Source organism: Miscanthus floridulus, chromosome 5, assembly GCF_019320115.1.
Source record: "Miscanthus floridulus cultivar M001 chromosome 5, ASM1932011v1, whole genome shotgun sequence".
NCBI lineage: Eukaryota > Viridiplantae > Streptophyta > Magnoliopsida > Poales > Poaceae > Miscanthus > Miscanthus floridulus.
In genome coordinates, this window is record NC_089584.1 from 13,111,729 (window position 1) to 13,127,981 (window position 16,253).

At 44.0% G+C, this 16,253-nt stretch overlaps 1 pseudogene; it reads right to left on the reverse strand.

The window, feature by feature from the left end:
- Positions 1–12,789: 12,789 nt before the first annotated feature.
- LOC136454248 (probable staphylococcal-like nuclease CAN1) lies at positions 12,790–15,252 on the reverse strand (annotated as a pseudogene).
- Between the last annotated feature and the right edge of the window lie 1,001 nt (positions 15,253–16,253).

Here is a 16,253-nt window from a genome sequence, read left to right on the forward strand (position 1 = left end):
AGTGTTATATATAATATGGTGAATTAAATCTGTAACCATGTGTAAATTAATAAACAATAATGTAATGAGCAAATAGCACTTAGCAAGCATCGGTACGTGATGTTAGATCCCCTTGCAAATCATGTGTAATTGTGTGTAGTAGTATTACAAAGTGTATGGACTGCTTTTGCTAAATGATTCCCGGCCTGGTCGGCCAATTCAGTTCAGACATGATATAGAGAGAAAAAAATCATCATGTTATTATAGAGAAAAAGTGGGGAAAAAAGACGAGTTTGTTCGTTGGACCTTTCTTATGAGCATGAATGACGAAGGACGATATCCATCCATATTTCTTGGATTTAAGAGATACTGGCCCATGCTATGGTGTGCCTAGTCCTGTGTCTCTCCGTCTAGTGAGTTGACAAGAGAGCGCTTTTGTTTCAGAGTTTAAAGCTGTGTCGGTTCAAACACAGCAGAGCCAAGTTTTTTTTTCGCTCTCTCCATCACATTAAATCTTTGGATATATGCATAGAGTATTAAATATAGATAAAAAAAAATAATTAATTACACAGTTTGATGGTAAATTACGAGACGAATCTTTTGAGCCTAGTTAGATCATGATTGAACAATAATTGTCAAATACAAACGAAAGTGCTACAGTACCAAATACTAATTTCTTATCGCAATCTAAACAAGGCCTAGATAGAGAGTATTTGGGACATGACTTTGAGGTGGAAATGTTCATGTTGGGAACAGCGTGCTTGCATAACTTCGACTCTACAACGTTCCCAACCTGGATGAACATCTCTAGCTGGCAACAATATTAGATTTCTTCTCCATCCAGAAATGCCTCTGACATTTTTAACCAACAAAACTTGCATTATTGGATTCATAATCAAAGTCTCCGACATTTTTAGCAACTGACAACATATTGATTCTCAAAAAAAAAAAAAACTGACAACATATTGAACGGTAAACTAAGGACCAAAATCTATTTCCTATGACTTCTCCAATCCAAATATGCGCGACATTCTTGGACAGAGGGAGACAGGGAATATATCCTAACTAAACCTTTAGTTTCTCTCTCTCGGTTGCTTCCGGATTCCCATTTCAGCCTCAGTAAGTTGTCAATAGTAAAAGGAAAGCTCCTTATAAAAAAAAGTAAAAGGAAAGCCTGAATGTTTTCTTGTTGATCTGAAAAAATGTATCTTGTCAATCATCACAACAATTTTGGCAAGCATATACATTTCAAGGAATCCACACCTGATGGCCTGATGAACACACATATAATAACACCACAATACTAGTATTAGCCAGCTAGATCAGGAGTAGGAGGCCTGCAGGGAGGTGCACAGTGGGTGGATCCCGATCTTTGGAAACGGCTACAGAAACTAGGCGGATTTTGATACCCCCATGTGAGGGGCAGGGCAGGGCAGGGCATCTAAGGACACACGCGGATGGAGGAGGAAGCCAGAACGGGATCGGAGGAGACATGCAATGCAATGCAACGACCCTTGAACAAGACACTAATCAATGCGCCTTGCATTGCCCCCTACCTATTTAATTCCATGCTGGAGCTAGTACTACTATTTTAATTAACCCTAAACGAACCTTCCCGTTAACCAGCTGCTGCATGCTGCTCAATCACAAGTCAAGTCCACTCTCTAACGCCGTTAAATAAACTACTGATGGTCCATTGCTCAACTCGTCTTGCATTGCTTACTAAATTCATTAGACAAATTAGAGCAAATTCCCTTGCTTTATTTCAATGTTGAAGATAGATCTATATATAGCTGCTATTTGTTGGAATGCAACATCTGCAGTGTGTGTGCTGGTTGATCGACGATACAAAACTGGAGCTGAATACTCACCGATCGCGACAGTGCGAGTTCAGTGAGCTTTACGTGAATTTGCATTCGGATGTTTCATTCATCTAACAACCCTAGCTACACATGCTATGAATAAGGCTTAAATCAACCCCGTAACGACCGGGTTTGTCAAATTTTTTACTTGTGTCAGTCCCTCTCAAAACGAGGGAGGGGGAAATTAACACCCTGAATTTCGTTGCAACTCGCAATGCAACTTAAGAATGATGTGGTTTTTGCATTTATGTTTGAAAATGCTAAAAGCACACACCTTGACAAAAACGCGTATATATAGATCCGTATTTTTTTTTTGCGAAACCCCGGTTACACACGCAAACGCTCAATGAACGCACGCTCGGACATCCTACCCTTATGAGCACCTCCGAATAAGTTGGACCAGTAAATCTTGAGATTGACGAAGTCATTACAGACGTCTCGTTGTCGACGGGCACGTTACCTACCACTGAAAGAATAGACAGACGTCTCGTTGTCGACGGGCACGCCACCTACCACTAAAAGAATAGCGTCGTTAAATCCTAGAATAAATCCAGAAAAATACGAGCACCCGTGTCAAGCCCGTGCCCACCACTGAAAGAATAGCGTCGTTAAATTCTAAAATAAATCTAGAAAAATACGAGCACCCGTGTCAAGCCAGGGACTTAAACCCGGATGGGTAGGTTCCACCGCAAGAAACTCAACCAGCTGAGCTAGGCTTACTTAGCTATAAATATGCCCCCCTATTTAATTACTCCCTCCGTATCGTAATTAGATGACGTTCTGGAGGCCAGGCCGTTTGCGGCAAAAGATGACGTTCACGGTACCGAGGTCAACTTTGGACGTGATTACCCCTAGCCAGGCACGCGCGCCGCCCGTTCGCATGGCCGCCCGTTCGCATGGCTCGCCATTAATCGCGGACTCCTCGACTGAAGAGATCGCCGCGGTCGCCCCCCGTCCATAGCACGCTCGTAGACCGCCCAGGCACGCGCGCCGCCCGTTCGCATCGCCGGCCGTCCACAGCACGCAGACCGCCCACAGTACGCTCGCCTGTTCGGTTCGTTTCGTCGCTATGGAGACCGGCGGCGCGCGGGTGCTGGTCGCCGCGGACGGCGTCGGGCAGGAGTCGGAGGTGCTCGCCACAGAGGACATTGGGCCGGAGTCGGAGGAGGTCGCCGCGGAGGACGTCATCGACCCGCTGCTATCCGTGGACTCTGACCCGCTGCTCTCTGTCGCGCAGGATTCGCAGGAGCCGGACGAGGTCATCGTGTTGCCGGATTCGCAGGAGGTCACCGCGGACGGCGTGGTGCCGGATTCGCAGGAGCCGGACGAGGTGGTGCCGGAGTCGCAGATGCCGCCGGACTCCATCACGCCGGAGTTGCTGGAGCTTGCGCCGGACTCCATGGAGGTGGTGCCGGAGTCCTTGCCGCTGGGCGCTTTCCTTTGCAGTCACTGCCATCTCGTCCACGAGGACCGCGAAGCGTGGAACCGTGCGCACTCACGGTTCTACCCATGCCCTCGTTGTGGTCTCGTCCACGCGGACTACTTCATCGACGCCATGCTCGGCCGCATCAACGTGGACTGCAAGCTTTTCATGGAGCACTACAAGGGCTTGCTGCTGACAAAGGAGTACGCCAAAGCATCGGTACAAATTTAGTTCGTGCAGCATTACAAATTTAGTTCATGCAACAATCGGCAATGGTTTAGTTCATGCAACATTACAAGATGTCTCTACTACAAAAGCTAACAAGCATCATTATAATTTTTTCATGCAGCAAGAAGCTTCGGCTTCATGTAGCAATGATGGATCACAAGGCAAACAAGATGGCAGCCGATCTTCTCTTTCTAGTGTTTCTTTTTTCATGTGAGGTATCTCAAACTTGTTGCAACCTTTCACTTTCATTGCTTCCAAGAAGACACCTTGTAGTGTTAGAAACATCCGGTTTGCAAGGTGCGGCGAGTACTCCATGAATGACTACAAAACAATTGTGCAACAAATGAATGAATGAGAAAACAATTGTGCAACAAAACATGTGTGAACAATTTGAATTGCTTCCATGAATTGCAAATTACCTCTTTGACGGCTGGAACTAGAGCCTCTATAGTTTTTGCATCCTTCTTATATTGAATTGCTTGTATTGCTCGAAAGAAACCCAAGTCAAGAATGTTGAAATCCGGAGAGTTTGGTGGTTGACAAATTAGGCGAATATCAAATCCTCCTAGCTTAGCGGCTGCACAAAATTCCGGATCATCCAATTTCAAATGAGAGGGTGCATTGTCTTGTTGGATGAAGATTGGTTTACCCACATCTTCTCTTGGCCATTTGGATCTAATGGCCGGCAACACTTGGTTGATCATGAAATCCCTAATCACACTCTAGTGATCGATGTAATGGGCTTCATAACCATGTCTCCACGAACACGGCCGGTCCTCTCATTACTTCTCATAGCTGGTTCAAAATGAACAAGTGGGAAACATCCAATCCTACCATCAAAAGTACAAACCCCATCCCTAAACCTTGGTCGAGCGCAAGCACACAAGAACATGAACCTAGGGATGTAGTTCTTGTTCTTACAAGTCCGATGTGGTACATCTTCTTCGGGTAGCAAATAATATCTTTCATTTTTTTATGTAGGTAAAACCATTTCTCATCAATAAAAACAAAGTCATACAACTCCTTAAACTTTGGATCATCAAACAACTCCCTATTAACCATGTCAACACACCACTGTAACCTAGCCCTCTTGTTAGCTTCAGTGAGATAGGGTTTGATGCTACTAGAGTGGCGCCTAAGGTAGCCTTTTTTCAAATACCTTTGAATCTGCCATCTGCTCAAATTTAGTGCCTTGCACACATCATCTATAGTCATTCTTTGCTTTAGAGGAATGTTTCTCAATGCATCTAAGTCAACAGGGATTTGCTTGCGGCCTACTCTACCCTTTTTTAGACTTGAAACATCAATCGGAATGGAGTTTGCAAGTTGTGTTTTACCTCTTTTCCATAACCTTTGAACTGCACGAATTTTAAGCCCAAATTGCTCGGCAACAATGGTAGTGTCCTTCTTGCCTAGTTTACCATTGTTGCTTCTAGCCAACAAAGATTGACAAACTTGTTTGCGGAGGTGTTCTGTCATCTCTTTATTTCGGTGGGGCTGTTGAACATGTTCTGTTAAAAAAATAATGCTTAGTGTTCTTAGCAAGCACATTCAGAGTACTAGGCAAGATAATATTCGTAGTAGTACTACTTGTTCACGGCAAGATGTAGCTAAAATGAAAGAAAAAACAAGCAAGATTATTTAGCCACGGCATGCATGTTCTAGCTATAGGAAAAAAACAAGCACATTTACTAGGCACGGCATGCAGATTTTGTACGGTACATGTTGTATCAAAATAATAGGACGGCATGCAGGATTACCATGAAGGTTTTGTACGAAGTCGAAATCAACCGCACCATACTCATCCAATGGCAAGTTCAAATCAAACCCTGTCCAAAAAAAGGAAAAAAAATAAGGAGAGATGGAGGTTGAGTGAAACAAGCAAAATCAAACAAGGAAACACATTACCATAGTCATCTTCTTCTAAGCCAACATTCAGATCAAAGCCGTTGTCATCATCTTCTAAGCGTACATTCAGATCTAAGGCAGGCACTCTTGCTAGATCAGCTGACATTGCAAGCGGTACATGCAAAGAGAAAACAGGAAAGTGTGGAGATGATGCACGGCTATGGAAAGAGAAGAGGCCGGGGAAAGACTGTGTATTAATAGCCACGGTGGAACTCAAACGACGCAGGCAATCGAGAGCTAAATTGTAAACACAGTGGCGCCACCGCAAAAGAATGTTTGCCTATGAAAACGGAGCAAAAACGCTGCTAAACGCGCGCAAAAACGCTGCTAAACGCGCGCGCCTCGCCCAGCCAAATGAATCCACACGGCACCGCACACGCGCCAGTGCCACGCAACGCTGCTAAACTCGCGAAACAACGAAAACGCGCAGCACGCACGAACGGCCAAACACGAGCCCGCACAGCGCCATGCAAAGCCATGCAAAAATTGTGGCGACAACGAAAAAGGCTGTCAGGGGTCGAACCGTGGAGCTCATGCCTCGGGCTGTGGAGCCTTGGCCAACCGAGCTACGATGGATTGTTATACAGGTAGCACCCTCAAGAGTATTTAATAAGACCAAAACAGGAAAACTAACCCCTAATTAATCACCCTATGGTAATCGTACTCATGTCCTAAACGTCATCTAATTACGATACGGAGGGAGTACATGCTGGAGCTAGTACTAGTTTAATTAACCCTAAACAAACCTTGCATTAACCAGCTGCAAGCTGCTCACAAGTCCATCTCTACCGCCATTAAAACTATAACTGTTACTGTTGATCGATACAATCGCAATGCCTTCAAAACTGGAGCCAGCTGAATAATCAGCGGTCGCGATGTATAGTTCGAGTTCAGTGAACTTTACGTGAATTTGCATTGGGACGTTTCATTCATCTAACAAACCTAGACATGCTACGAATTTCTTAAGTCTTAAGCCAGCCCGGTAACAAACGGATTTGTCTTCTTTTTTACCTGTGTCCCTTTCAAAACGAGGGGGGGGGGGGGGGGGGGGGGGGGGGGGGGGGGGGTGGGACGACCTGGATTTTCGTCGCAGCTTACGAATATAGTGTATCTTTTGTATTTATATATCTGAAAAAATGCTTGAAACACCCTCTATATGCTAGTAGTAGAAACATATCCATGCCACGAATAAAATAAAGATATATATACACGGTGAGAACGAAACATGCATGGTTGTTACCGTGTCGTCGGTAATTCCATCATACAGTGACCTGAGTCCAATGTTAATTGAGTACTACTTAATTAAATTAAATAAATAATAAATTGGTCCTGAACCTTATCTATCGGTTGATACTTACCCAGATATATTGCCGGAAAGCATTCGGTAGCTCTGCATCCAAAATCTCCAGTTTTTTAACTGATACATTTTCTTTCAGACGAAACAATGCCGCGACAAGTTTTAATCAAGTAAACCGTTAGTTAATTCATTCGCTTGTCTAATAACAAGAAGATGAACACGTTATTGACGATGCACTCTTCAGTTCAGTTAGCAGTGTACGATTTTATAATTGGGAAGAAGAAGACAGACAGGCAGCGACGTGTGCAGTTGCGGCAGCACGACCACACCCCAACAACACCCACGCCCGTCAGCCGTCATGCCGATGCGATGCAGACGGCCATCCAAGCCTCCCTCTGAATTCCGGTCCCCTGATGAGCTCGAGTGCAGTGACACAGGCTTCTTCTTCTGATCCAACGGGCAGTTTTTTCAAAGCCCGACAGCAGCGACTCATCGGCGCCATGACTCCATGCGATCGTCACTCTCCTCTTCCTGCCGATCCTGTATGTAACTCTCATGAACGGCCTGTTCGCTGGTTAGTTTCTGGGCTGATAAGCCCAGCTGATGCTGATTCGTTGTGAGAGAAAAATACTGTTAGCTAACTGATAAGTCTTGGCTGAAACCATCAAGCGAACATGCTGACAATCTACGGCGACGTCTCGAGCACCGTCTGGTGAAGGTGAATCGACGACAGGCGCCCGTCGATGCCTGCATTGCACCGCTGAACGCGATCGGACGGTCTTAGCCGAGCCGCCTACGTTGCTGTTGCCGGTTGACCTGGAGGACACAGCCTACTGAAAAGGAGGCCCGTTGCAAAGTTGCATGCCCGTCCGTGTCTGATGTTGCGTTCGCCGAAAGGTGGAGGCTTGCAGATCAATCCCTCCCTTATCTCGCGTGCACGTATTGTATTGTCCATCGAGGACGAAAGCGTGACGGATGAACCCTAATGACTGAAATCAAAGAGCGTCTCCTGCACTGCACCGAAGATCGTTCAAGCTTTTAATAAAATCTTTGTTTAAGATTCCACGCAGCATCGTGCAGGCACAGTAAAACACAGCTGCCAACTGTTTCGATTTCTACGTTCCATGGTCGCCGACGCTGCACCCACTGTCCATTTTTTATTGCCGCCGCATGTTGAGGACGACGCTGCTCGCTGCAGGCGTTGACGACGCCCGGCGCCACTCAGCTCCCACCGCGCACGCTCGCCTGTCATTGCCATGGGATCAGATCGCAACGAGGACGGACATGGAGAGGGCACGGGCGAGCACTGAGATCCAGTGACGCCATTGGAAAGCGGTCGTTGAAGCGAAGCGCATTTTTCCTGGGCTGGATCATCCACCGAGTTGAAGAGAGACATTAATGGGCGAAATAAGCAGAAAATGAAGGAGACAGCGAGTGATCAAGGTCGGACAGAATCTTCAAAACATGTCATTGACAAAATACAAATGGATTACTGCAAAGATACACATATATACGTTTGCTGGAAATCTTTGGAGCATCAAGATTGAAGCATAATTAATTCCTCAAAAATAAAAAGATTGAAGCATTTTTTTCTCGAATACGCAAAAGCTTTGCGTATCATTGTAATAAGTAGAAAAGTTTAGGCAAACATACAACGCGCTTGTATCGAGCGCCGCAGGAAGTCCACCTAACACAGCCGTAGCTGGACCGTCCTAGCAAGAGACATCTAGATTCGATATTACATTAAAGGAAGCAACTAATACCTACATAACGGTGCGACCTAGGAGGTGGCTTTGCGTCTTCGCGGCTGTCTGGACCGAACAGCTGCGAAGAGATCGTCAAGCGTTTCGGGCTCGGATGTAGTTAGGTCGCCGTCGAAGAGCTTCTCATAGGCCTCCAGCTCCGACGCGGATGACGCTGATGGATCATTGGTGAAGCCTATGCGCTGCATGATCAGCACCTCACCTCGCTTGGAAGCAGGTACTCAAGAGAGGGGCTGAGACGCCAACCGTCTGCTCCGCCACGGTATTACTGGCTTAACAGAAGGCTGCATTGGAGGCTAAAAAGATTGAAGCATAATTCCTCAAAAAATAAAAAGATTGAAGCATAGCATAGTGCCGATAATCTAGACCTGAAAAAACACTGGGAGCACTAAGAACAGTGAGGAGAAAATGGGAGATTGACGCAACCTAGCGGCAAGGAAACAAGGCCTGATCTGATCCTTATCATCACAATTTCTTTTGACTATGAGCAACAATGCAGTGCAGACACGACCACATCCTTGCCGTTTTGTTCTCGCGTTTATTCCTCGCTTGTCCTTGCTGCTGTCACACTCGTCACCCATGCACTCCCACCTCGAGCCCACTTCGACAGTGACACGAAGCTGTGTGTCGGATTCTCTCTGTGTGTCGGTGACCCGACAGTTCGCTGCTCGCTGATAGCCATAGCAATAGTAGCAATTGGCATTTTATTGAGCAGAGGCTGTCCAGGGCATGTTTGTAGCCGCATGGATTTTCATAGGAATTCTGAGAGAATTTCGTCGAAACAAAGCAGGTCTAGCTCGTAAAAAGTTCGGCAAAAATGGCTGCGCTCCAAACGGGGAAATTATTCGTGACTTGTAGCTGTTTATTGTTTAACTCAGATCAGGGGGGATGGAGACAAGTGCTAGAGATTTCAATCAAGCAATTTGCCTGGTTCAGGCAGCTGAGCTGAATTGGAATGTTAGTGATGAATGATGATGATGGCACGGCTGGCATGATCATGACTGGATGAGTTTTTTTTTTTTTTTGGAACACCGGCAAGTACAGATCCCCATCTTTATAGATCTTCAGATCCACTGCATTTATTGGCCTGAATGCCTGATAAACTGGTGCTAATGGACAGAACAGTACCCCCCCAAAAATGTTTAAGACTTCAGTGTTGTGCTCAAGTAGCTGTCACCAGATACCAGAAGAAGAAATTGTCTGTTATGCTATTGCACACTTGCAGTGCACATGCGGTCGTGTGGTTTGTCCGCGTCTGCGCGAGGTTAATGACTTGGTCAAGGAAAAAGATAATCAGCAGAGCGGATCCAATGTTTACAATGCAGGCGACCAAGTTTATTGATGTCCGCAGGAATGCTAGCCAATGATCTTACAGTCTACCCATGAGTAGGACCTGTACCAGTACATTGTACTCTGAAATGTTCAGAGGACAGAACATAGTTATACAATGGCCAAGTTACAACTGCATCACTGGATTCCTGATGTGAAAGTAAGAGCCCCGGTGTCAGTAACATTCTGTACCTTCCATCATTCATTTGTATCGAAACTAAACATTCTGTTGTCAGTCAGCAAAGTCTTCAGCGAATCATATGTTCGATGTATCATCAGGACTGCACACCGCCACCACCTTGTTTAGCATGTTTATGTGGATTGAGGCAATGCAGAATCGCTCAGAGTTTTGGAGTCTACGAATGCACATAATGCTTTCCAGATTGGAACCAACATCTTGACTGGTGGATTCAAGTTCTGCAAAATAAGCTCTTTCAGACCATTGATGCCTTACAATGCACTTAATAAGGACATATTAAAGCAGGCAACATTTACCTTGAAAACAAGCATGAGTTCATATTCTTCACGCAGAAGCAAGGCCAAGCTCCAGTAGCATGAGACAGGGGTCACATGCTCATTCAGCACTGGTTTTAGAATCTTGCCAATGGGCACAAATTTGCGATGAACTCTTCCACTGTGAAACACAACTTTGATGTTAAGAAAATGAAAGGATCAAGCCTACATTTCTGCAGCTCATAAGCCATCCAAAAAACAAAAATGCTGGAAGTCTCCACTAGTCATTTCCAGCTAAAGCAAAATGAAAAGAGGGGTGCAAATGGGTGCCCCTAAGAGTCTCCACTCTCCACCAGCCAGCCCTCTTTAGTTCAATTATTACTACTAATTTTCCAAAATGTGCATATTTTGAAAAACTAGCACTATAAAATATAAATTAAACTAAAGCGATTCAATGGAGACCCTTAGGAGCAGCAATTCGCACCCCTAGAAAAGATGGCTCAATCCAGTGTTCCTGTCAAAGACAAGTACTGACAAGAAGTATATATCTATTTTTCAAAAAAAAAGTGTTAAGATATTGAAAATGACAAAGAAAGCACTTATTTCCTTTAGCCTTGTGAAGCCTTTGCTTCCTCCTATCTATTTATAATAGTCTGTTCTCTTGGAAGAATATTTGATGAGCAGTAAATACTGAAAGCATGAATAAATATTCCAGACTGGTTCTTCCATACCTCCAAAAGTGTTGCTCTAATTGAACCCCAAAAGTCGGCATGATCACCAATGATTCTGCACAAAAATTAAACTAGATACCAAATAAGGAGCACACAGTCTCACTTTCCTGTACTCATTTTCAACATGGATACCAAGAAATGTAAATCTTTTTTTCTCTTTCTTTTGCAGCACTGAAAATTTAACTACAAGTTGTTTCAAAGAAAATTTAACTACAAAGAACTCAGAGCACAGAGAAAAATAACCTCAGCACCGACCTTTCTTCACAGGGGCGCATCACAAGCATTTTGCAATTATACTGGCAAATGAAATACTCCAAAGGGAACCAAGACATAAACTATCCTGCAACATTTAAGCACCACCATTCAGTTAAAATAGTGCCTATGATCAACCTGGCTGTACTCAACATACCTTAGGTTTTACTTACAAACTAGTAAAAGGGAAGCAAAACAGATAAAGCACCACTAACATCACTAGTGTAATAAGGCTGTTCTTCAGAAACGTAACATATCGCTTCACTAGTTAAAACCTGAATCTATACTAAGTAGCTCATGAAAAGGATGCTCCCAGAATATCCACACAACTGAACTGTTTCAATTGAATTGCGCCTTTTGTAATTAACATGCCCAGCTATGGAAAAGACGAAAGTGAAAAGTGAAAACCAACAGTCACAGATTTGAGAGCTATTTCAAGAAAAATACCTTTGACAACAGGGCGCAGCAAACAGTCGCAAGAAGGAACATTGTGCCGATGTACGACAGCAGAACCCTGAATTTGCTCTTCTTGACAAAGATGACATGGATATCAGCTCCTCCCTCGCGGTGATGCTTGTAAGTGTACAAGCCATCAGATATCCCATGTTCTTGCTGCCCCATGTATGAGCCCATCAGAACACTCTATAAGCTTCCTGTACAGCTCACATCAGCCTTCACATGGTCAGTTTCTAAAAGGACGACAATTGGTGAATGTATCAAAAGACACACTTCTTATGAATTTTGTATGCCCTCCTCATCTCCCTATAAGAAGACAACGTCGTCTAAGGGGAAAAAAAAAGAAACGCTAGCTGTGCAGTTGACGAAGTAGTAAGGCGAGAAATCTCTAACTTCCATACAGATTCGCTACTAACGTTACCGTCAGCAAACTGGTGAGAAAAGACGAGATCCGCTATGTACCAGTCCAGCTTTTCCAAATCGGTCCAACCAAATAGCCTCCCAGTCTACGAAACGTACAGGAATCGGAATAGGAATGCGTGCGCATGGCATGGAGTACGCGTACCTGGGAGTAAAATCCAAGGAGGATGCGGACGAGCAATGGCGGCACAGGGACAGAGCAAGGGCAAACCGGTGGCGACATAGGTGGTTTGGGGGAAGAGAAGTAACTGACGGACGCGATTTCTCCAAAGCTTGTACTTCTATTCGTCTGGGCCGTCGATTAGCTTTAGGCCCAGAGCCACTCCATGCGTATGCTATTTGCCACAACACCCTCGCAGACTGAAATTTACAGCATCATTAAAGTCTTTTTTTTTTTGCATCTTTATACTGCTCTCAAAACTATAGCATAAGATATAGAGGAAAAATGTTTAAACTTTAGTTGTCTTCTCATCTCTTTAGCCTACTTTTACATCCCCAGTGCATATCGCACTGTTCTATATTATTTCTGCATTCTGCAGTTCTGCTAAAGCTTATCAATTTGATACAGGGCTACAGGCCTTCAGTTTATTCAACACAAACTATTTAATGACATGAGATTCATAGTTCATTACAACAATCAAATTTTTATTTGCCAAAAAGACTCTAAAACAATCAATCAGGTCCTAGTACAACTATTTCCATTTAGAGATTACATCAATCAATTAATTCTACTCTACTTTACAACGATGTTACAACTTGCAAGTATACAAATAGCACACTCTAAAACGATGGAACCACTGTTTTTGGACTTTTGGCCTTCTGGGCAACAGTTCTGAACGGTAAATCAACAAACACCTGGTCGCAGCCTGAAATAAAAATCCACTACTGCTTCATACTGTCCCAGTGCGCTTATTCTTTCTCCATTCCCATGGTTTCTCAGGGTTCGACAATGCCCACAAGCCTGTTTGCCTTGTCTTTGCCTGATTCTCCCACTGAAAATTTTCATCTATCAGGAACCTCGAATTTTTGGAAATAAAATGATCAAAGCATGCTCTTGTCAGTCAAGTGGAATGGAGCAGTCCATTCTGCCATGTTGAGTAGAGTGGTACAAGAGTACTAGTTACCTTGCTGAGCTCCATCCGATGATCATAAGTAGTATAGTGCCATGCAAGTCCTTTCTTCAGCATGTGTTACTTTTGCAAAAGAAATAATAACAATAATTCATTTCAATGTCCTCAGTGTTGCTGAGCATTAGAGCCCGAACAAGTGATCTTCAGCTGAGGCGATGCAACATTTTCTTGCATAATTTACCATCTTTAGTATTGATTGGTTCCAGCGCATATCTCTACACTTTTTCCTAAGGAGAAGTCCCACACCTTTCACAATCAAACAGCATGTTTCATTTCCTTTAGTATATATAAGAGAACCGGGACAATGCAGGTGCAGTGTTTAAGCTATGCATTATAAAATTACAAGAGTAGGTGCCTTCAAGAAAATTCAAAGAGCATAGGGAGCAACAGATCACCCACTGATTTAATAGATTACCACTGCTAGATTTCTAGAAGAGTTGCCACTACTACTTTCTAGAAGAAACTCTGAAAGCACGCCATTGTAGTTTCTTACCTGCACGAAAACCCCATCACAATCAACATCTCCAACTAAGCGACCGTACCAGTCACTGTCATATATGGAAATCTTTAAGCTTTTCCCCTGCACGAGCCTCAAACAGCTCCTCTTTAGCTTCTTTGCCATATGGCATTAGGCTCTCTGGTGCATCAATCCCCCTGCATTGCATTTTATTATATCACAACTCCACTCCAAATAGAAGGAAGCCTGTGATCATTGATAAAGAACAAGTGTGGGCAAACCTTAGCCTTATCCTGTAATTCTTTGCAAGAATTTGTTCCCCACCAATGCCACAAACCTGCCTACACCCAGGAGTAAGAACTCAAAAGTATCAGAAATCACATAAGAAAAGGATGGCCACTTGGTTGTTGTGAATTTTTTTTTTTTCAAGGACCTATATCCTGCATCAAGTATGATCTTCAGTAAATCACCAGCTCTTTGGTAATTATTTGCCGCCAGTGCCTTGCTCCGCTCAATGCCTGCTTCATATACATCCTGGGGCACATTGCTAGACTCTGGATGATGAGCCATGCTAACATACACAGTAATCGTGTCGCCATCAGTTACAGCCTTAGCATCCACCTAAGAAACTAGCATGTGCATTTGTCAGTGATTCGCTTTTACCAATAAGTCAACGGATATACAATGGGAGGGAAACATCTTACAGGGAGAGTGCGCAACTCATACTTAACCCCTTGAAATTTGCGGCCAATAGGTGTCAAGCGAATGCACCAAAAAGAGCCAAGACAGAGCTCCTCCTGCAATGGCAATACCAGTAATAACCAATATAAGGAGAGCACCAATTAAAGCAACTAACGTAAACACAAAACATTGACAGCATTTCTACAGATGATGGATCTACCGTGCTAGCAACCTTGCAGAACAGATTTCTAAAGGAATGGATCCTGTTTTACTCTTCACCAAATGAACTGAGCAGTGTGTGCTAGTACACAAACATGGTGCGGATCCCTTGCGGAGACGAAAGAGAGAAAGCAATCCCTGAACCTATACCTTTGGGGCTAGGGTGCGGCTAGCGCCCGCAAGGAGGGCAATGGCGCCGATGCAGCAGACAAGCACCAGCGACGGTGGCGCGCGCTTCTCGGAGACGCCGGCACGGCCGTGCAACGACCCCCTCCTCTCTTGGGACAGCCGGGAGCGCTCATGACGCCGGACTTCCGCGGCACCTGGCAACCGCGCCGCGCGCTCAGGCTGCAAGGCCAGACAGGGCTAACGCCGTGCGGCAGGAGCTCGGCAGCCGGGTTCGCCAATCTTCGGGGCCCGGTCGGACTCGAATAGGCTGCCGGCCAGCCGCCACCGCATGTTTAAAAAAAAAAATTATTACTAGCACAAAACATATTCCAATGTAGGTAAATAATTAATGTTTTAGCCTAACAGACCTCTGCCGTGCTATTCAATAATAGGTCAGTGCAGCACTTTCCTGCTTGCTGCCGTCCAGAAGTGAATAAAAGAATATAGAAAAATCTAACGGTGGCAGTTGCTCACTCACAGCACCAAGACGAGGCATGCGCCTGTCTCCTGCAGGACGTTCTAATCATCATGATTATTCATAGGGGTGTTTTGGTACAATAACCTGGGCCTTGGTATTGGTGAGATGTTCCTAACGGCCTTGTTTAGATTTGGATTAGAAATCACAGCGTTTCTGGGCTGATAAGCCCGGCTGGTGCTGATTTATTGTGAAAGGAAAATACTGTACTATGGCTGATAAGTCCTGACTGAAACCAACAAGTGAACATGTTGTCAGTATTTGACACTGCAGCACTTTCGTTTGTATTTGACAATTATTGTCTAATCATGGCCTAACTAGGCTCAAAAGATTCGTCTCGTAATTTACAATCAAACTGTGTAATTAGTTATTTTTTTTATCTACATTTAATACTCTATACATGTGTCCAAAGATTTAATGTGATAGAGAGATAGTGAAAAAACTTACAATCTAAACAAGGCCGACATCTAATACGGGACAGAGGGAGTACTACAAAAGATAGAACGCACAAAATGCCCTTTAAAAGAATAGTACTTCAAATACCAAATCAATTCACTTTTTCCTTGGTCATCTATTGTCCTCTGAACTTGAAAATCGTACTGAAAAGGCAGAAAAAACACACTCGCCATATAAGTTTTGAAGAGCGGAGAAGCTGCTCGTCGCTGACAATGAGATTCAGTCACACCAATCTGCTCAGAGCCACAGAGTAGTTAATGGTTATATCGAGTCATCTTTGACAAATTTCAATCAATTTTGATAGATTAAGGTGTAAATGTCTAATTCTAAGGTCCGACTTTTAACGTGGGGAACACACATATATGTAGTCACATCAATTTGCACAAAGTAGGAAGCAATCATATCAAGTCATCTCCAATAAATCTAATCAACTTCGCTAAATTTTAAGGTGTAAATATGAAGTTTTTAGTTCCAGGGTTCAACTTTTGACGTGGAGCCTATATGTACATCTAGTCATATCATAATTAGTCATCTCTAATATATTTCAGTCAATTTTGCTAAATTTT